We start from the raw sequence: 23,189 nt of genomic DNA on the forward strand, positions 1-23,189 counted from the left end.
GGGGATAGAGGGATGAAGTTTGTGCTGAACTGATCAGTCAGCATATTGGCTAAGTCAACAGGACCAGTGTAAGTGGTACCATTAAGTACTAATTTGGAACAAACCTGGGCTTTGCCATGGAGGGTTCTGACATAACTGAAGAAGGACTTGTGGTTTCCCTTTATTTTGGAGGCTAGTTACAACTCATAATTGGCTTTGGAGATTTTTACTAGTGATCTAATTTGCTTGTTGAGGCTAAGAAGGGAGTTTTCCAATTTGGAATTTGTTCCTTTTTACCCTTGGACAACAGTTTCTTCCTTTTGTTGTAAAGCCTGTTGATAAAGAAAGTCCACCAGACAGGTTTGGGTTTCCTTGAGGAGCAGGTTTTAGTTCTGTTGGGTATTGCTGAGTCCATGCAGTTGTACAGGTGCTTATATACTGCATTGGCATATTGTTCTGCATAGTTGTCTGCATCCTCTGAGGGGACAGTGGTGTGAAGCTACTGATATCCTCCCTTAGGAGGTTGTAGTCAGCTTTTGAGAAGTTTTTTAGCCTGGTTATGGCTGGAGATGGGTTGAGTGGAATGGAACCTTTGAATGAAACAGGCTGATGATCTGATCTCACCAGGGAAGAACATACTGTGGGAGTGATGCAGTGGTCACCCATGTTGGTGAGAACCAAGCCAGAATGTTATCTCCCCTTTTGGGGGATGAGATGAGCTGGTCTAGTGTGTTAGAATTGATGAAGTCAAGGAATTGTTGGGTGAGCTCATTAGTGCAGGAATAGTTCACCCGATCTGTGGTGGGGGTAGGTGAAGTCACCAAGGATCAGGGTGCTAGGGGGTACCTTGATCGAGTCAATTAGGTTCAGGAATGAGGAGTGGGTGTTCTGAGTCATGGGGCAGGTCTATAGCTTGCTATAACTTGGATGGGTGTCTTGCCATCTGTCAGTTGCACCTGGAGTAATTCCAGTGTGTCATGCTGGCAAACCAGTCTGCATGTGTGCTTGTCTTTAATTACGATAGAGACTCCGCCACCCTTAGTCTTTCCGACTTTGTGTTGGGGTTGGAAAGTGTTGAATGAGGAAGAGCATGGCAAAGCAGGGGTGCTCTCTGCAGCACTGAACCAAGTGTCTTTGACCTCACAGATGTCGGCATCTTTCAGTTTGAGGAGAGCCTCCAGTGAGTGCATATTCAGGTCAAGGCTTCTAGTGTTACGCAGCATAACCTTCAATTTGCTTTTTGACAGATCTTTTATGTTGAAAAGTTTGTGGGACATTGCCTAAAAAAGGCACAATGGGGGAGGCAAGAGCATTGACCAGGATCCGGAATCCCATGGGTGACAGGTGGTGGCCATCTCTCATAAAGCATCGAGGCCTATCAACCATGTCATCCCAGGTAGACAGATACTGGATCCCCTTGGAAAGACACCAGAAACTAAGCTAATTGTTGAAACCAATTATTTTTTGTTGGTATTGTGGTATCATTCTTGGTGAAGGTAAGATGCTGCTTAGGGCTAGGGTCATAGCTGCCTGGGACACATACTCTGAGAGCTCAACAATGTCTCTCTTCATATAGTCCAGGGAGGTACATCTCAAGTCATTCACACCAACATGGACATTGACAGAGTCACCTGCTGTGGAGAGACTTAAGTGCATGCATGATGTGATGGATTCTGGCATCTGTCAGACAACTGTCCTTGACCTTCTCCTTGTTTAGCCTGGTGAGAGGGACATTGGAGTGTCTCACAATTGAGTCGCCAATGACTAGTATGTTTGGTTTATTGTTATGCCTTATGGTCTGTGTTGGTTTATTGTTATGCCTTATGAGCTGTGTTTGTGAGACACTGGTGTGTTATCTGCTGTGTGTGATGTGTTTGGTGTTGTGTGTGGAATGATTGTGAGTGTGTTTTGGAGGTCTCTGCTGTTTAGGTAAGTTTTATTGAGGACCTCTACATAGGTGCGTGTTTTGTGTATGTGTGTGTGTGTGTGTGTGTTGTGCTCGGTTATGTGATGTGAGTAGTGTGGTGTTTGTGCTGGCAATCTCCTGTTTGTCAGGAGTACTGCCTGTGGCATGAGAGAGCATGGATTCCAGGTTACTGATGTAGATGCATTTCTCGCAAGTAGAAGAATTATGTGCTAGGAGAAGAAGGCTGTCAGTGAACATAAGGCATTTGCTGCACTGTCTCAGTATGCCCTTGTTGACCATGCTGGTAAGAGAAACTGATGGGTATTGTTTAGACATTATGTTCTGAATGCTTGGGCGGACTTATGGAGAGAGGGTTTTGATAAGGGTTTGTCCACAAGAGTGTAGACCACAAAAACCTTCTTAAATGCAAATTAACTGACCTGAAGCCCAAGTGCTAAAACCAAAACTAAGATGCTTAGAATAACATATAAATTTAATCAGGGTAATAACAAGCAGTAATAAGTGCAGCAGAATAAAAGCATTCGAACACAGCAAAACAAAAATAAAATAATAAAGCAGGAAGAACAGAACTGCAGTAAAAGCAGCTGAGTAAAGTGTATACATTTTTTAGTGGAGAAGGAGGAAAGAGAAGATAATTCAAGATTAAGAAACTATGGGGGTTGACCTTCCCAAGTGCAATCTCTGTACCCAGTAGACTGAGCTGATGAGATTGGACTGGGAGGAGTGTCCAAAATCAAAGAAGCAAGGGAGTAGTCCTTCCCAAATTATCTCACTGAACTCAGTTGAGTGAGCAAATGAGATGGGAATGGGAGATGTATCCAAAATCAAATTTACAGCAGGGGCAAGCAATTCTAAAGCCACCATGTTTAAGAATACAACAACACTTGGTCAGGAGGATAGGAATAACAAACAAAATGCATACAGGGACTGGCCAGATTCAATGAAGCAAATAAAAAAATGCAGTACAGTTTCGTTAACTATCACTGAAACAGAATAAGTGCAAAAAAGTATATTTATATCAGCTTGATATTTCCAGAGGTTATACAGTCCACCACAGCCAGCTAATCAGCTCTGCAACTAAGCACAATTTCAAAGAAATGTAACTCCCTATAGCAGTAATGTAAAAGCAAAGAAATATAACTCTTTATAGCAGTAATATAAAAGACAAGAGCATTCCATTCCATTATCCTTTGCTGAAGTTCTTGCTGGAGTCTGCCTGTAATGCCACATCTTCTGCATACAGTAAGTTTGCTGATCTGTCCTCTCCAATCTGTTTGCTAATGTAGTCCATCACCAATATGAATAGCAGTGATCTCAGAGCTGAAACCTGGTGCAGACCCACTCCCACTGGGAAACCCTTGATGAGATCGAGTACTGTTTGTACTTGAGTCATTTGGGTCTCAACTAATTCTAACAATGTTTTTGGGACTTTGAATCACCAGAGTACTGCATAAATCAACTTTCTTGGAACTTTGTCATGTGCTTTCTCCAAGTCTATGAATGCCCGGTTGGACTCTTTCCTCATCGCTAGCTTCTTCTCAACTATCTGTCTCACTGCAAACAGCAGATCAGTTGTGCTGCATTCTGATCTAAATCCTAACTGCTCAACTCCCATCTTACTTTCTACTACTCTGTGTATACATTTATCAATCACCATCTCCAGAACTTTCATGTAATGTGACAGGAGTTTGATACCTCTGTACTGCCCACAGTTGTGGATGTCTCCTTTGTTCTTGTACACTGGCACAAATATGCTTATTCTTCACTCATCTGGGATACACCTTTCTCTCCACACTGCCATGAGAATCCTCAGAAAGCCTTTGTCTTATATTTCACCCAGCATCTTTATCGTATCTGCTATGACCTCATCTGAGCCTGCTGTTTTCCCTGACTTCACTCTCCTTAGTGCTAGTCTTACTTCCTCTAGGGTGAGCTCCTCTTTTTCTCATTGTAGGCTGCTGAGTAAAGTGTATACATTTTTTAGTGGAGAAGGAGGAAAGAGTGAGCTGTGTTTGTGAGACACTGGTTTTCTTCATTCAGAATCTTCTGGAAATACTCCTTCCATCTTCCTCTGATGTCCTGTGAACTGGTGAGCAGGTCGTTGCTGGCATCACTTATGAAGGGTATCTATCTTCTTTATCTTTATCTTTGCCTTGCAACCTGATATAGTTTCTTTGTGCCACCTACTGACTCACTTTCCAGCATACCTCTCAACTGTCCAGATTTTCAGAGAATGTCCCGATTTTTGTTTCATATTTTTGGTCTGTTTGTCATAAAATGTATGTTTTTCTGGCAAATCATTGAGGATTGAAGTCTGTAAATAATGGCAATCATTTGAATTTCAGACCACATTTTTTCAGAAAATACATGCTAATGCAATTTTTTTTATTAGAGCAACTTTGTAAGTTTATAAGAGCAATATTTAAAATTTTTCCTTATTTTTATGCCTTTGCCCCCCTCCCCCATAAGTTTTGGCTTTGTCCAGATTTCTTGTGATAAGAGGTTGAGAGCTTTCCAGAAGATGGCAGAGTGTTATTTATTTATTTAATTTACATTTGTTGACCAGGTTAGTCCAGCTGGGTTGGAACTCTTTTTTTAGTGGAGGCCTGGGGAGAAAAGCTCCACAAAAACATAGACACTTAATTTTTTGACTAAAGTAACATAGATATTGACAATAGTATCACACAAGAAAAATAGCTTAGTTTAACATGACTGACATATAGATTCAAATATCAGCACTGTGCAATAAATACATCCATCATTTATGTTCTGGAGAGACATAGTAAGGCACAAAAATGACAATTACCAATACCTTGTTCTTTGCTATTGCAACTCATTTCTTAGCTTCTTTGTTAACCAACCAGTATTCCTTCCTAGCCTGGTTGGTCTTTTCTGTCTCCCACATTTTCTTGCACTCCTTCTTTCTTTTGATGACCACCTGGACTTCTGCATTCCACCACTAGCTTTCCTTATGTACCTTATTTCCTTACCTATCTCGGCCACATATCTATTCTGTAGTCATCATACATGCTGTTTTGAGACTCTGCCATTCTGCTTCTTCAACTCCACCTTTTTCCTTCTCTTTTTGGGGTGCTAGAGCCCTGAGTAAGTCCTTGAACAGTTGTACTTTCTCTCCAGTCAACTTCCAGATCTTCAGCCTGGTCTCTATTGACCTTAGAGCATTTTCTGACCACTTCTTGCAGCTGATTGTGACTATCAGTCATTTATACTGCAAGCCGGCTGTTTCACTGGGGTTGACATTGCAATCATTGATTCTACCCCAGTGCCCTTTCCTTAACAGGGGGACATCAACTGAGTTGCATGCTGGCCACTATTCTATGTGATCTTGTGATTATCTCTCTTTCTGAACCATGTGTTGGCTACTATCAAGCCATTTTCCAGACAAAAGTCTAGAATGGCTTCTTTATTCCTGTTGTCCTACCCATGTGGACCCAGGCAATTCTCATATCCTGTTCTGTCTACCCCAACATGTGCATTCAAGTCTCCCATTATCAACACCAATTCATGTTGTCTTGCTTTATCTAGTGCAGTTAGAATGCTATAGTATACAGCTTTCTTTCTATATATTTCCTTTAATTGTAAACACTACCATTACTAAAATGAAATACAATCTGATGCAAAGTGTCATAGTGGGTTACATTATTTACTCACATATTCTTCAGTATTTTTTTTTACTTTTTTCTTAATAATAACTCATTGCTTTTTAAGTTAAACATTGACATCTATGTGTAGAAGTCAGATCGTAAGTACATGAAATGTGTAGCCTGAATCACAGTTGGTCAGGGTCACATGTGTCATACATGACATCTCCTAAGGATAGGGTAGGCAAAGGTGCATGTGATCTCGAGGAGGGGCTGTCATGTGATATGGATGGTGACTTTCTGAAAGATCATGACCTGATCTCACAGTGCTGTGGAAGAGGGACTTTGAGAAGTTCTGCTACCTGCATATTAACAATAACATCTCCTGCAAGAATTCTGTTGTGCTTATTCCCCCATACTATTTCCACTACTTTCTTGAGAAGCATGATGTATATCCCCATGTATCTGGACAGTTGTCTGTCCTCTTCCCCTTCCAACACTGACTCTTATTTGAGCCCTGACTAGTATTTAGATGGAGGCAGACATAGAGGCTTGGTGTGTCACCATACTAGGGATCAACGTGATAATGGTATTATTCCTACTATTTGCCATTTCCAAGTAATGCTGGAAATATTCACATAGATCCTGGAGGACTCTGACCATTTCTAGCTGACTGTCTGTGGCAGTGCACTCAGCCTTAATAAATATCATGACTCATTTGCTGATGTGCAGACAATGCTTTACATGCTAGCTCAAAAGATGTAACTGTGGACACTGTTACCTCCAAATTTCTGCTATCATTCCGAAGGTGTATATGTGGGCTTGGACATATTGGCGTAAAGGTGCATGGGTTATCTCCCTGTACAACATGTAGTGTAATGTCACATGATCCAGTGTCACTTCCTGCAGTGTTTGAGTGTTACTAACATATTGTGGGCTGTGAGATCCTGACATTAAACTCAGCGACTGTGTGCCACTTTCAACAGGCTGTCACATAAATATAACTATGTTATCATCAGCAGCAGCCATTCTGCTGTTGATAACATCTCAATTTATTAGTATTGTAGAATTATTTGTTTCTGCTGCTAACCCTGTAAGGAATTAATTGAATACATGAGTACTCAGATAAAGGAGTATACTGCTATACACTTTGTAATGAGGTATGGAGTACACTTACCATACACACTCTGTTCAGTGTTAGTATGTGCAGAAGCAAAGGGTTCACCTGTTAATAGAAATTGTCATGTGTCACATGTAATCATTCCATTTCTGCATGTATTTCTCTATATAAATATGTTACTGTGGTCAACCCAACCATCTGGAGCAGATGTGTGTTGATGTTGCAAGTGTGGGTAATAGCCAATGTCCACACCATCTCTGATTATGCCTGTACCATTATCATTTGTTTCACAGTCATTCTCACAAATGGAGAGTAAGTATTCCTCAGCAGGTGTTAAAAGAGTTAGTGTGCAAGCCCCCCCACCAATGCTATAGGCAATTGCATTCTGTTTTGCTTTTGCTCTTGCATGTCCTACCATATCATTGGCCTTCTTTTTGCAAGTATTAATATGCAGTCCCTTTCACCATCAACATTTATAGCCTTAACCACTTGGTTCCAAGTCTTTGCTGTCAGTTTGGTTGGATTCTACTTTTCCAAAAAGGCATTTTCCATATGTCCTAAGGGCTAACATGAGGATGCAGGTCTCCTCATGGCTAAAACTGATCTTTCTTTGTCTGGATTCCTGCTACTGCATCTTTCATTTGCCTAAAATAACATACCAAAAGTCATGTACCGAAACTTTTGTTCCGCTAACTGGCTAAACAACACCGCAATGAAGCAAGCCTGCTTTCATTACAAATCAAAGATATGAGTACAAAAAGAAAGAAGCATGGTGACATAACACATATATTCATACACATACGCACACACACACACACACACACACACACACACACACACACACACACACACACACACACACACACACACACACACACACACTGCAAGTTCAAATTTAAGTAGGTAAAGCTGTATTGAAATAACCTGTACAGCATTATCAACAAATTCATCATAGTACTATAAGCAATTAACATTTCTATGACATCTTATCCCATTGCTAACAGACTTGTATCCTTCCCCTAAAACTTTTCTGTATTTATACTGCCATTTTTCATTCAAGAGTAACATAACTCCCCCAGCAAATCAGCATGCATTCTGACACAATATATTGGTGAAAATCCAGTACATTAATCACACTTCATTTACATCAAAGTATATACTTGTATACTGTGTAAAATAATAAATGCCACAAAAATGAATTTCAGAAATGCATTTCACACTGACTCCTTCCTTGTACATTTCCAGTGCTACTGTCATGAATTCCCATTTATAACTGGCACTCATCCTATTAGTATTTATATGAATCATCTGCATCTGAATGTCAGATCAATGAAAGACACAATTCTCCTAGTGAACACTGTTGCTTAGCATCACTATGAACTGTTTTCCAATGATTTCTAAAGTTTTTACTATTGTTTTCTTACTTGATTAAGTTTGCATTTTCTAAACCATTTGCCACCTATCTCAAGTGATCACAAGTAAATGTGGCTCATTTACATGTCTTATTATGCAAATTAAGCTAAGTTACACTTATCTCTATGAATCACAGTGCTATGTGAGTGTGTAACTTAATAAAACTGCATAACAAGGCCATAGGTAAGTGTGAATGAGATGCAATTGGTGAAATTGAGTGAAGTTGTCCTCATGAACATGCAAACAACCCTAATAAATCTCAAACGTCCCTATGATTAGAAAAGGGAAAATGGAGTCATCTATAGCTTATTCTACATAAACCATGCCCATCCTGCATTCTGTGGCACACCTCATCACCTCATATCACTCAATAGCTTATATGACACATACAGAATGATTTATTTATACAGAAAATTAAAAACAAATAAAAAAAACAATTTTACTGCTACAATACTGAAAAAGGCACATCTAAAGAAATTATTAATGCATGGCCTTCAGATTTATTTTACCACTAAACATAACAACATTATAGCACAGAAGCAGAAACACACATAAGCAACTTAAAAGGTAATGCTTTCATAACTGAATTGTACTTACTTTGGAAAGAAAATGTGAAAGTATTCATTTAAAGAAATTGTCTATGTGACAAAGCAGTTTTGTAAAACCAAACTCACCAATAATAGCATTTATATCTCTAATGTTCTTAAGTGGCAATAGGGTTTAATTATGGTGATGCCACATACCTGAGTATGTGGTTCCAAACTTGTGAACTACAGACCTGCACTTATGTTCCTTATTCTGATACTATAACTTTGAAAAAGTGGTAGCACCTGTGAAGGCACAAAGCCAAGCTCCAAGTTGGTCTATCAAGGAGACCAGAATTATTGCCTACCTGTTAAGGGATTCATACCTGGAAAAAAATGAGTCATCTATGTGTGGCACAGCATAGAAAATTATGAAATCTGACAAGAGCTGACTGAGCACTATCATCCATGACAGGCATCATCTGCTTTGGCCCCTAGTACTGACACAAGTATGATGCTCTACAGAGGCATATTCCTGACAGATTTTTATAATAATTATTTTTACATTTATTTTTAAATTGTATTGAAATAGGTTTAAAAAACTATTGGATAAAAATTGCATTAATGCAGTTAAATACAAGAAGAAATGCATGTGTAAGTGCAAATATGCATCTATATATAATCCTAAGGTATGATTTGGCATAAACATATCTGAAAACAGAAATGCATCTCTATTCAAATATGAGTTTATGTGCTGACATGCTTTTGTGTATAAATATAAATGTATATGTATGAATGAAGAAAGAAACAAAGGTATACATATATATCTCTCTGTAAAAGGCAGATGTGAGTCTGCAGAAGTATACTTATACATTTTTCATATATAGAGAAGAACATATTTGCATTGTGACAATTTCATGTACTGTAGATATTAGCTTAGTACTTAGTTACCTGCAGTTATACATTTTTACAAACAAAAGGTTTGGTTTGTGAAGACCACAAAATATTTATTACTATAATAATTGCATAAGACAGTAATTTCTTCCAAAATATTAGCTCACTTGCAAGATGGCTGAACTAAATTAGTCACCACACCCTAGGCAGAGTGGAGGTGGGGGTTGGGGATTAAAGCAGTAAGTGAATGATGAGCACATATGATAATGAGAAATGTACTGTTTTATTACTTATATTTCTCCTTAATCCATTTAATTTATTAAGCTGAAAATTATCAAAGCACACATTGCCATGAAATATTTGTAGTGCATCCATCTGTAACAGTAAATATGTATTGTTTAATCCAAGCTGAACTGGAAGGATGCCACAACTTCCTTTCAATTATTACATTTTTATGTGTGCATACAGTTTATCTCTTTGTTGAGAATTTAAAAGTGTATTGTTTAGAGCAACTTCACATGATATAACTTAAAACTTCAAATAAAGTATGCAGTGTATACTGGAAAGTAGAAGCTTTAATGGAAAATCAAGTAAGCTACACTCCCACTGTCATTCCCTCAAAGATCTCTATCTTATCGCCATACTATTATTAATACTATTGTGTTATTGTCTTCCAGACATCCACATCTTTCTGTATGCTGGCACCCTCACTATCTGTTTTTCTGATTATTCAGACTATTTATTGCCAAGCCCTGCAGCACGTTTCCAGCTGGATCAAAAAATTTGGTCTGGATATTAAAAAAATCACAAACATTGCTCCTTTGAGTCCCTAAAAGCTGACAATAGTTCCATATCGATCTCACTGGTGGAGCTCTTAGTGATGTCAAACAGTACACTTAGGAGTTTCTTTGGTTTGACCATACAGTTCTCTTACAAACTCTAGGGTGATTGGTTTGAACCCTCGTTGTCATTTCTATTTGCTTACACAAAGTTGTACAAAGGTACAATATTACTTGGTATTCCTAACTGAAACACAACAGCACTGGAACACAGATGTGATATAGTACATTTAATTAGGGCAACATACATTTTGTAGTTACTTGAGCTTTCAGGTTGGCAGAAGCCCTTCATCATGAATTAGTATTGCTACTTTCTAAGAAATATTTAGTCTACTCATTTAAGAAGCAAATTTACAGTAGGTAAGGGATTACTTATTCCTACACTAAGATATGCAGTGCTCATGAATGTTACTGGCAGCACTGAGTAAAATGTATAGATTTCCCATAATTTCCACAATGAGAGAGCATGCCTGTCTGGCAGCAACAAAGACCTGATGGATTTGAATGTCCTACAGGACTTCTCTACTATGTTCTCCCTAGTATAAATACTGGTAAACCAAGACTGCCCATTATTGATTAGAACTATATACTTTTAAACATTTACTGGATCCCTCCACTCCTACATCTCTCCTATTCCTTGTCATTCCATACAATTCCATGGATTGCACTTCAAAATGTTTTTCTTTATCTTTGGCTCTTGAGAATGAAATAAACCACCAGCCAGTATCAGGAGCCTTTGTAGCATCAAATATTTTGCGGCCTCTCTAAAAAATGTAGACAACAATGTAATGCTGAATGCTGCTGTAAATCTAGTGTAACTGGGGACATAACCTGGCCATCTACTGGTATAGTCTACCTGCATAAGGCAGCTCTTAATCAGTTGTCAGAATATACGAGCTCTATATTCTGCAGTGAAAATAAATGAATGAATAAATAGATAGTTAAATAAATAAACTATATTCATCCATTTTTGATTGCTTTTGTTTTGGCAGCATTTAAAATTAGTGAAATAAGGTGCCAGTCATCTATCCATATTTAAGATGATAGTAGTTAGTCTTGTTGGTTTGGGCTCTAGGTAAACACCACAGTAAAGTTGATGATGAGAATATAATAAAGCCTACACAGTGTTTTTTACCATGTAGGCATCGCGCCACACTGCTTACACAAAAGTAAGTGGGTTTTAGATTCAGTAAACACTGCTGAGCGGCATGCATGCACATGCCAACATGGGAAGTTCCATGGCAGGCAAATCACCTCATAAGCAGGTGAATCTCATGCAAATGAGTCAGGTAGAGTGATCCATTAAACAGATAGGCAATTCTTCAGACCCCATGTTAGTGTCCATAGTGTAGATGGAAAAATTCCATGTACAGAAGTGTAGGCAGACAAAAGGGTTGTAAAACTGTAGATATATGGAGATAAATGGCATGTCATATACAGATATGAGCAAAACCATCCTCCTGTGTGTCAGAAAGATTAAAGGAAACAATAATTTGGGCATGTTTGTGTGGCATGCTGCAGTGTGCAAACATGCTTTATAAAAAAAAATTGGAAAAAACAAAATTAGTATTATGTGACAGAAATGTATTACAGGAGATTACATGGTATATCTGCAATGGTGCATTGGTGCTGTTGCTAACATGGTAGGTCTAGGAAGTGTGTAGTTTCCAGGCTGTCAACACAGATCCCTATGCAAATGAGGTGGAGTTATGCATATCCCCTTCATGTAGGCAGAGAACCATGCAGGTGTTTACAGAGGAGGTAGCTGACATTAAGGGAGGGTGTGTCCAATGACTTCTAAGCTTCTTTCAGCTCAGCTGCACCTGTTTGAGTGTTGAGCTGCCGTGCTGAGCATGTCCTTTTGTGGGGATGTGCACTAACTTCTAAGCTTTGTTTAGCTAAGGGGAGTGTATTTCCAAGTGTTTGTGCATCATGCCGATATGATGAGAGTGGAAGTCTGGGTGTGTGTGTACACTACATGCTAAGCTTTGTTTGCCTACGGGGTGCGCGTTTGCATACCATCACCATACTGCAGTGCTGAGTGTATCTAAAACCAATGACATATTAATTAGTTTTGACCCCTGTTTAACTTAAACTAGGGCTATTGAATGATGTTAATGATATACTAGGCAGGTGGAATGCATCATAGGTAGCCAATCACACAGTCAGCACCTACAGCAGAGCACTATAAAGTATGGATACACCTTACAATCTGATTTTTCCCCCATAATCTGCACCATTGGAGTACAGACTTGGGAATTTTAACTGAGAGAATGCTAGGGACTGCTGCAGGTCTGCTACATCTGTATGTACTAGATGCTGAAGTCAATACTGCTGCTGACAGTAGGCCTAGACTGAGAAGGAGAAGAGTGTTCAGGCTCAGGGTAACCTTCCAGGAGCTACATCAGCTGGAGATTGTAGAGTGCTACAGGATGGACAGCGACATACTAGAAGAACTCACTGAGTTCTGCTACCCTCAACTCAGACCCAGAGCCAACAGAGGGGAACCCATCCCAGTGAAAACAAAGGTATATGTAGCCCTTAGGATACTAGCAACAGGTACTTTCCATAGACCAACTGGGGATATTGGTGGGCGTCTCACAGGCATCTGCTTCCAGGGTACTCCACCAGTTCCTGGATGTCATGCTACCACATGCCAGTGTGGACATTTCTTTTCCCCTCACTGCTGAGGTGAGGGCCAGCAATATGCAGCACTTCTACCATGTAGTACACTACGCTGAGGTACTGGGTGCCATAGATTGCACTCATGTACACATCAAGGCACCACTTCATGAGGAGGGTAGTATCTATATCAACCGCAAGGGGTATCACTCCATCAACTGCCAGGTCATGTGCAATGCCCAGGGGATTATCATGAATGTGTGTGCTGGCAGCCCTAGCAGTTATCATGACTCCCATATCTGGCACGCATCACAGCTGTACCAGATGTTTGTGGGAGGGGGGCATGCCATATGGCCATTTACTTAGGGGATGCTGGCTATGCCCTGGAACCGTGGATGATAACACCCATCAGAAATGCACACACACCCATGGAAGAACACCATAATTAGGCACATGCACAAGCTAGGAACATCATAGAGCATGTGTTTGGGCTTCTGAAGCCACAGTTTCAGTGCCTCGATATATCTGGTGGAGCCCTGGAGTACTCTCCAGCCACATGTGCAAATATTTTCACAGTATGTGCCATGCTATACAATATGATCCTGTGGAAACAGCTGCAGCAGGATCAGCAAAGGGAAAGGATACACAGCCCCCCACCACTGGCTAGGGCACCACAGCCACAGTCATGGGAGGACTCAGAGGAGGAACCCCCCTGATGATGTCCCTGTAGGCAGACGTAGGCATGCCCAGCACAACCTGGCTTTGGCTAAGAGAAAACGCATTGCACATTCACTGACAACATAGGACCCTAGGGACTGACACCTTACTCCTACTCAGAAATTATACCGGATACAAGGCAGTGAAGTTTTGGATTAGTGAAGCATAGCAGCCACAGGACAAATAAAGGTTTATTGAGTAAAGCGCTTTTCGTCTGCAATAATATGCAGACTTCCTCATACAAAAACACATTTAAAAATGGCAACTTAAATAGTTCCACAATACTGATTGGTAAAGCCATAGACCAATCATACAAGTTTTTAACCATGTATAAAGTTTAAAAACATACACTCAATTGTCACACTAACTCAAATAAAATTATAAATAATATAATATATAGTAGAAAATAAAATACAAATACAAATACAAAATGCATCCTGAACATTGACACTCAAGCGGAGACCAAATACTGCTCCTAAGTATAAAATACAAATAAACATTGATTATCTAGACAAGTTCTTTAACTTTAGAAGGCTGCTGATAGAGCAACCTTCATTAAGACCTGGTGATACGTAGGCATTTAGTCTAATCTGCCAACGTAATTCTGATGCTTCCAAAAGTAAGTGTAAGGGAGCCCCTCTCATAGTGTCATGCATCTGGTCTATTACTATAAATCTAAAATGATGATCCTTGTGCTGGATAATATGCTTAGCAAGAGCATTTTCTTGTTTGGCTTTACTGATTGCCTATTGATGTTCATAAATCCGGTCTCTTAATCTACGCTCAGTTTTGCCAACATAGAATCCTGCACATTTTTGGCATATAGCTAGGTAAACAACCATCCTAGAGTTGCAAGTACATCTGCACCGGATATCGAATCTGATGTTATTGATCTTGAATCTATTAGATTCATAAATGTGCCTACACTGATTGCAGTTTTGACATTTAAACATGCCAGGGGTTCGACTACATTTCCCCTCCGGTTGTTCTAATAAACTTTTCAGATTTTTACCTCTTCTATAGGTAACTTCAGGTCTATCGCCCACTTTATTAAGCACTAAGTGGTTGGAACGAAACATGTTCCAATTCTTAATAATAATATCCATAATGAGATGGCTCGTAGGGCAGTATGTAAGAATTAATTTATTATTTGAATGGGAATCAAATATTGAATTTTCATCACACGCAAATTCTAACCTAAACTCAGATACACCTGTTGGGGTAATATTAAGTATAGGTTGATACACCCCTCAGGTGTATCTGAGTTTAGGTTAGAATTTGCGTGTGATGAAAATTCAATATTTGATTCCCATTCAAATAATAAATTACATATGAATATTATGGAACATGTTAAGAGACCGGATTTATGAACATCAATACGCAATCAGTAAAGCCAAACAAGAAAATGCTCTTGCTAAGCATATTATCCAGCACAAGGACCATCGTTTTAGATTTATAGTAATAGACCAGATGCATGACACTATGAGAGGGCTCCTTACACTTACTTTGAAGCATCAGAATTACGTTGGCAGATTAGACTAAATGCCTACGTATCACCAGGTCTTAATGAAGGTTGCTCTATCAGCAGCCTTCTAAAGTTAAAGAACTTGTCTAGATAATCAATGTTTATTTGTATTTTATACTTAGGAGCAGTATTTGGTCTCCGCTTGAGTGTCAATGTTCAGGATGCATTTTGTATTTGTATTTGTATTTTATTTTCTACTATATATTATATTATTTATAATTTTATTTGAGTTAGTATGACAATTGAGTGTATGTTTTTAAACTTTATACATGGTTAAAAACTTGTATGATTGGTCTATGGCTTTACCAATCAGTATTGTCGTACTATTTAAGTTGCCATTTTTAAATGTGTTTTGTCTGAGGAAGTCTGCATATTATTGCAGACGAAAAGCGCTTTACTCAATAAACCTTTATTTGTCCTGTGGCTGCTGTGCTTCAATAATCCAAAACTTCACTGCCTTGTATCCGGTATAATTTCTCAGTTTGTGCTAGTTCACTTTTTTATTGTCTTAGGGATTCCGGATCTGCCAGCAGTGATGGTTTTTCTCCTAATGCTACTCCAGCATTACTTAGGAGCTGTAATAGTGCCTTTCCAGCACCAGCTTCTTTGTCTACAGCTGCCCAGGACAGCTTGTTTGACTCGTTATTCCAGAGGATGGAATCGCTTTGTGCGAGACTGGATAAGCTTGACACTCAACAGCAGGACATGAAAAATCTTTTCCTGCCTTTCGTGAACAATTCTAAGACTACTCTTGCAGAGAATGCGCCAGGGGGCGCTGTGCAACTAGCTGATACTCCCGCACCTTCTTCCTCACTGAATCTACATAGTGAGCTTGGCGGTTCGAATTCATTAAACGGCAGGTTGCCTTCTACTACCATTCCTGACCCTTTGCAACGGCCAGGAACAAGTAATTTACTTAATTCAATGGATCGTATGATTGGCGTGGAACAACTATCGAATATGGGTTCAGCTGGTGAACCACAGAGACAACCCAGTCTTACCGAACGAACGGAGGATGTTAGCAATCACTCGGCTAGTAGCTTGCTCAATGGGGCTCCGGTACTGGGTAACTGGCTGTCTGAGGATTTCGTGTTTACAGGACATGGGCATAGGGCAGTCCGCACGATGTCTAACAGTACACCTGATAACCAAGAGGTAAATAACTTATTAGTTGATAAATTGAAAACATTTGACAAACTACTACTTAAAGTCAAAAAATTAAAATTGGAAATTTCCTATTTTAATGAGTGCATTGCTTGTAAAGTAATTCCAAAAGACCTGAGACACTTTCAATACCCAACAGGTTTAGTACTGAATTCTGATTTTCATAAAGAGCTAATTAATCTTTTTGATCAACAAGGCTTGGATTTACTTAAACTAATGATTAAGCACTATTCAATATGGGTGGCACAGTTGAATGACGAAATCACTGTTTTGGACAATTCTATTAAATCACATGAGGAATTTGGCAGGTACAAATATGACTATAGTAGATGCTTTAGCAGCATCGACCAGTACCTGACCAAATTAAAGTCCAACAAAGTTAAGAAATTAGAGCATGATTTGAAGGCGTATGAACAAGGGGTAGCTTACCCCCCTCCTGCTCCTTCACAATCTTGGAACCCTAACACGGACAATGTCAACATGTCCACTACTGTTAATGGCAGCGGCATTCCACCTGCCAATATAAGAGACTTGGACACATTTGGAGAAGCATTACCTGACCATGGAGTTAGGAGGAGTGAGAGGCTGCAGAATCGGAGACAACAACCCGCATACAATGCTACCCTTACTGGCCAACAACAGGTTTTTCACAATACCAGCCGTCAGGGGGCTATTCCAAAGCAGAGGAACAAATTTCAGCAACCCAACAGAGTGAAACAACAGAAACAGAACTTTCAGAGACAGTAGCCACTAGGTTCGTTAGTAACCCGGCCCTACCTTTATATATTGAGGAGGCCTTGGTTTGCTCAGACAATGTTGCTCCTAGTATGGATTTACATTTACCTTTGGTCTTAGTAAATAATCCATTGGCACATGTGGTTAACTGTCCGTCATCCTTCATTAATGAAGTTGTGAGACCTGTTATTTCTACTAACCAACTTTGTGATTTTAACATTTTTAATTATTCAACAGTGTCTATTCCGGATGAATTAGCCGATTTTCTTTCAAAAGGGCATACTTATGTCCCCCAGCAAAAGTTTGATTTAGTTAATACCATTATTGACATTAAACTGTTTACCCGTAAACTGAATTTTAACCTGTTGTTTGAGCATAACATCAATAGTAGCAATGTCTCTCATAGTAACACTAGGGTCCCCAGTATGTTTAATCTGCCTTTGCACCCCTTAGTTCAATCCTTTGAGAACATGTGCGAACTTGATTTAAGACATAGTAATTTGCACTTATTTAATTCAGGTACCAATGACTTGGGCAAAGATGAAATGTTACTACTGGAATTTGTTAAGTCACATTCCTTACGAATTTGTAAACCTGACAAGGGAGGAGGAGCCGTAGTCTTTGATAAAGTTGATTATTTTAATAGAATGCTTGACCTGCTTTCAAATGATGCATATTCGTTAAGTTCTAGATCTGAAGTTAATAATGCTTATCGTAGCATTAAAAATACTCTAGACGAAATGCTACTTGAAGGCAGACTTGATCAAGTTCAACATAAATATCTTACTACTTTATTTCCTAGATTCCCTTGTATCTTTGGTATACCAAAGATACACAAGGACCTTTTTAATCCACCCATGCGCCCTCTAGTTGATGGACGAGGATCTCTCACATACCCTTGCGCAAAACTGGTAGATACGATATTACAGAAATATTTGAAGGATGAAGAGCAAATATGTAAGGACTCCTGGTCCTTTCTAGCTAAAATAAAGGAACTTACATTCAATAAAGAGCATAATTTTTTGACAATAGATGTCAAAGATTTATATACCTGTATACATTTACAAACAGCTATTGAATGGGTAGCCTTTTTTCTTAAAGGCAAGGGCACCCCATCACATGAAATATCACTTGTAACCGAACTCCTGGATATGATCCTATACAACAACTACTTTATATTGGGAGAGAATTTTTATCTCCAAAAAATTGGAGTTGCCATGGGGTCGCCCTGTGGGGCTAGTTTGGCCAATATTGTTATGTCCTACTGGGAAAGGGGGAATGTACTTAACAATCCATCATTCATGTCCAAGATCAGGTATTACACCCGGTACCTGGACGATATTTTCATCCTGTTAGAGGGTAGTGAAATTGATAGTTTACTAATGCTAGATCAATTTAATAAGTCAACCGACTTCTTATCCTTTACTTTCACTTTTAACCCTAAAGCCATAGCTTATTTAGATGTACGGTTGGCAAAAAATGAGGTACTTAACAAGTATGTAGCAAGTATATATAGGAAGCCTACACACTCTAATTCATTCCTCCATTATAGTAGCTGCCACCCGAGCTACCAGAAAAGGTCAGTAGTTAAGGGCCAGCTCGTACGAGCAGCCCGGATGGTGAGTTTGGAGGATGATTTCCTTAAGGAATGTAATACACTTAAGAATATGTTTTTACATAGAGGGTACCCGTTAAATTTGCTCAATAATTTAGTTAAGGAAGTTACCAACAAAAGAATAAGAGGGGTGTATCAACCTATACTTAATATTACCCCAACAGGTGTATCTGAGTTTAGGTTAGAATTTGCGTGTGATGAAAATTCAATATTTGATTCCCATTCAGATAATAAATTAATTCTTACATACTGCCCTACGAGCCATCTAATTATGGATATTATTATTAAGAATTGGAACATGTTTCGTTCCAACCACTTAGTGCTTAATAAAGTGGGCGATAGACCTAAAGTTACCTATAGAAGAGGTAAAAATCTGAAAAGTTTATTAGAACAACCGGAGGGGAAATGTAGTCGAACCCCTGGCATGTTTAAATGTCAAAACTGCAATCAGTGTAGGCACATTTATGAATCTAATAGATTCAAGATCAATAACATCAGATTCGATATCCGGTGCAGATGTATTTGCAACTCTAGGATGGTTGTTTACCTAGCTATATGCCAAAAATGTGCAGGATTCTATGTTGGCAAAACTGAGCGTAGATTAAGAGACCGGATTTATGAACATCAATACGCAATCAGTAAAGCCAAACAAGAAAATGCTCTTGCTAAGCATATTATCCAGCACAAGGACCATCATTTTAGATTTATAGTAATAGACCAGATGCATGACACTATGAGAGGGGTTCCCTTACACTTACTTTTGGAAGCATCAGAATTATGTTGGCAGATTAGACTAAATGCCTACGTATCACCAGGTCTTAATGAAGGTTGCTCTATCAGCAGCCTTCTAAAGTTAAAGAACTTGTCTAGATAATCGATGTTTATTTGTATTTTATACTTGGAAGCAGTATTTGGTCTCCGCTTGAGTGTCAATGTTCAGGATGCATTTTGTATTTGTATTTGTATTTTATTTTCTACTATATATTATATTATTTATAATTTTATTTGAGTTAGTGTGACAATTGAGTGTATGTTTTTAAACTTTATACATGGTTAAAAACTTGTATGATTGGTCTATGGCTTTACCAATCAGTATTGTGGTGCTATTTAAGTTGCCATTTTTAAATGTGTTTTGTCTGAGGAAGTCTGCATATTATTGCAGACGAAAAGCGCTTTACTCAATAAACCTTTATTTGTCCTGTGGCTGCTGTGCTTCAATAATCCAAAACTTCACTGCCTTGTATCCGGTATAATTTCTCAGTTTGTGCTAGTTCGCTTTTTTATTACCTTACTCCTACTCACATACATATAATAAAATTGTTGATGCCAGGCAACCCGCACAACCTGTACCTATCCATGTATTGGCTATGTACTACTTACATAACACAGAGACAGCCCTGATCTACAGTTCTGTTGACCACTGCATTCGCAAGGTAAGTCTCTAACCGACACACTACTGGTAAGGATTACTATAATAAGGAGTCATATGTATGGATCTGCTGCATTTATGCAAGGAAATATAGTGGGTTATGTGGATTAAAGTAACATCCACAAGGGACTACAGATACCCAGTCCAATCGTATGTGTTCCCTAATAATCACTAAGCCTCATGATTGGAATATTCACTACATCAGTCAAGGGAGATGTTAAACAGTGGGGTCACATGATATTTGAACTACTGTCTTTCCCAGCAGATCATGTGCTGTTGTTCTACCACCCCCAACACAGCAGTGTTCCCATATAACTGCTTTAACAGTAAGTCAGCAATGGTATATCAGGAGACTAGGCAATCTCAGGTCTATAATACAGAACTCAATCACGCATTGTATGTCACACGTAAATCAGAAATAACAATGTACATATTTATGCTGTTGATTGTGTTATGTCTGACTCCTCTCTGTTGGGCAACCTGTGTGGCTCAGGGAAGTTTGCATAGGTGATGGTGTTGATGGTTCTAATATGGAAGTAGTCACATCTTTTGCATATGAGGTATTATTATGTTGGTGCTGTCACAGAGTGCCAGTTTGTGTTTGGTGTAACATTAGGAACCTCAGTCTCGTATTAAGGACAGCAGACATCTAGGGAATGCCATGGACATTTTGAGTGAAGTGCAGTACTGCAAAAACAGGGATGGATGTCATTGTCTGTAACACACAAAATCCCAGACTGGAGTACAGGTAGGTGTGGCCTGGAGTCATTTTATAAGTACTGACAGTCCCACTGGGCATGCCTATACACTTAGTCAAAATGAGCACAATTCTGTTGCCCCTTCATCAAAATGACCTATTATGCATAGATATGTCTTTACATACAGACATATATGTATATGCATGTATCATTATCTTCTCTCACATACATAATATGCATATCTCTATGTAGTGTCAAATAGATACATACCATTATATATATAGCTGTATGTATTAACATGATACATAGACACTCCCCATATATCTACTTAACACATATGCATTTCATACACACACACAGCTACATTTATATATACATCCCTGTTATATACATAAATATGCATGTGGATGTCTGTATTGTCTGACATACCCTTATAATGGTGAGTGAACTGCACTATCACACATCCATACTATTGCTCAAAGGAGCCAAACTAAGTGAGCAACAGCACATAATCCACTTAACTACAGACACCTGTGCCTGCTGGATGTCACCACATAGACAGACACAGATGAGCAGGTGGTGCAATGTATAATGCTGAGAACACACGCATAGACACGTCACATTGTTCCTGCCCATAGGTTTGCCTGTGTAAGTGCAAACAGCCACATATGGTCATACTGATAACTGGACACACATAGCTAGGATAATAACAGTTATCTCACTGTTAGGATACTAGATGCAGATAACAGTACAAAGCAATATCACTCTGCAAGCCACAGATGCTGTTCAACACAAGTCTAGTTTGTGTAATGCTCAAGTACTGTGCCTGCAATCACATATACAACAGACTTAACCTGTGGCATGTGCAATAAGTGTTGTGAGCTATAGTGTTTAAGAATAGATAGGTAGGGGTTCTAATCTCACTCCAGGCTACTGGTTGCACATGTGAATGTGTGTATACACCCCTGTAAAAGAACTGCCATGCCCTCATGGGCTATCCACCTGCAATGGTTATGCATTCTTTGACCCTCTAACTTGCTGCTGGCTTCCAAACTGCCCTGTTCTACAAGCCTTGATGTCACCCATCTTAAGACTACCAGCTGACAGTGTAGTATCAGACTTAAGCTGTTCCACATGTGATAAGTACTGTAGGCTATAGTGTGTAAGACTAGATAGGTAGGGGGTCTAATCTCACTCCAGGCTACCTGGTGTGTGTGTGTGTGTGTGTGTGTGTGTTTCTGTGTGTGTGTGTGTGTGTGTGTGTGTGTGTGTGTGTGTGTGTGTGTGTGTGTGTGTGTGTGTGTGTGTGTGTGTGTGTGTGTGTGTGTGTATGGCATAAATATGATCACCTTGGTAACATAGAAATAGGTAGGGTTTTGCAGTAATTTATTTGTAACCTGTGATGTAGCCCCCCAAAGGGACTGAACACAACAAGGCCTGCTGATGTCATCAAGCAAAATATGTCCTGAACTGATAGTACTAACAGACATGAGATGTGCTACATGCATCACGTACTGTGATCTATAGTGTGTACCATTACATAAGCAAGTGCTCTTATCTACATACAGCCAACTTGCACTAAGTGTGTGCCTTGGCATGTCCTGTATGCATTGATCGGAAGTGGTGCTAGCCTCAATTTAGCCATTTTTGTGTGTGAGCCTGTTAGAGCATTTTACATCATGTTATGGAACCACAGAACATTTAAACTTCACTAGCATAATGTCCATACAGCCCTCATAATCATAAACAGCTTTATACTTGTAGTTACAGGATCAGAAAATATTGCCCCAGTCCAAGAGGGACAAAGGCAGATGCCCTGTGTTGAGATGATGGTCATCCAGCCAATCATACAGATGGCATGTGCTGAGGTCTACTGAGGTGCTCTGTGTGCAATTAAGCAGGGTTCTGTTTTAAGGGTGTGTTTAAGTCTGCAAGACAAATCTCTCCCACAAGCATGTAGTACTAACATCACATATGATGTTAATGTCCTTACAGTGAGTTATCCATCTAATATGCCCCTACAGATAGGCAACATATGCAATCAAGCAGGGTCACACATTGCCCCGTATGCAAGTCATCATACTGTTGTGTGCAATTGCCAGTACTGCTTGGAAAGGTATATCACCAAATGGCTATTGCACTCAGATATTGGTATGCTGAGGAAGAGTACTTGAAGGTTATGACTATGTCACTTACAGGTGACTGTGGCATCAGCTATGCCGTATGATTCCTGCCAAACCACTGTAGAGACATGGTGATCTGAAGCACATTAGGTGTAAACCTGTGTGGCCAGGTCTCTGTGCACAGTTTGTTCACCCCTGAGTATGTTCATCACATCTTGCGACTGATGTGCTACTTACCAGGTACATAGGTCTAACTAATGGAA

Source organism: Protopterus annectens, chromosome 2.part2 (genome assembly GCF_019279795.1).
Source record: "Protopterus annectens isolate FY-2018-M chromosome 2.part2, PAN1.0, whole genome shotgun sequence".
In the NCBI taxonomy this organism is placed as follows: Eukaryota; Metazoa; Chordata; order Ceratodontiformes; family Protopteridae; genus Protopterus; species Protopterus annectens.